Consider the following 1,229-nt stretch of genomic DNA (forward strand, 5'->3'; position numbering starts at 1 on the left):
TTCGACTTAAACCGAAGCGGATCCGATCCAAGCTAAACCGAACCAGATCTGGTCTGAACCAAGCCATAAAGGATTCAACTCGACCCAAAGTGGATCCGACTTGAACCGAACCAGGAAAGACTCGACTCGAACCCAAGTGGTCCGATCCGAACCAAACCATGAAGGATCCGACCCGAACCGAACCATGAAGGATCCAACTCGAACCGAAGTGGGTCCGATCCGAACGGAACCGAATCATAAAGGATTCGACTTGAACTAAAGTGAATCCGATCAGAACCGAACCAAACCGGATCCGAACCAAACGGGACCCTGTCTGGACCGAACCGAACAAGATTCAACTTGAACTAAAGTAAATCCGATCAGAACTGAACCAAACCGGATCCGAACCAAACCGGATCCTGTCTGGACCGAACCGAACAAGATTCAACTTAAGCCAAAGTGAATCCGATCAGAACTGAACCGAACCGGATCCTGTCTGAACCAAATAATAATGGATTCGACTTGAACTTGAGCCGAAGTGGATCCGATCCGAACTGAACCGAACCAGATCCGGTCGAACCAAACCATAAAGGATTCAACTCGACCCGAAGTAGATCCGACTTGAACCGAACCAGGAAGGAGTCAACTTGAACCTCAGTGGAAAAGACTTGAACCGAATCAGGAAGGATTTGACTCGAACCAAAGTGGATCCGATCCGAACTGAACCGAACCGGATCCCATCTGAACCATGAAGGATCCGACTCGAGCCGAATATAATCCAATCTGATCAGAACCGTAAAGACTCCGACTCGAACCAAAGTGAGTCCAATCCGAGCCGAACAAGATCGACTTGAACCAAAGTGGATCTGATCCGAACTGAACCGAATCGGATCCCATCTGAACCATAAAGGCTCCGACTCGAACCAAAGTGGGTCCAATCCGAGCCGAACAAGGTCGACTTGAACCAAAGTTGATCCGATCCAAATTGAACCAAATCGGATCTCATCTGAACAATAAAGGATCCAACTCAAACCAAAGGGGGTCCGATTTGAACCAAACCATAAAGTATTCAGCTTGAACCAAAGTAGGTCCGATCCGAACCAAATCATAAAGGGTCTGACTCGAACCGAAGTGGCTCAGATCCGAACCCAACCATAAAGAATCCAACTCAATCCAAGTCTTGATGGGTCCCGAACTAAAGCATAATGGTTCAACCCGAATGACTAAACAAACCTAAGGCGGTTCATCTC

The sequence above is a fragment of the Ananas comosus genome, linkage group 6, assembly GCF_001540865.1.
Source record: "Ananas comosus cultivar F153 linkage group 6, ASM154086v1, whole genome shotgun sequence".
NCBI classification, from domain to species: domain Eukaryota; kingdom Viridiplantae; phylum Streptophyta; class Magnoliopsida; order Poales; family Bromeliaceae; genus Ananas; species Ananas comosus.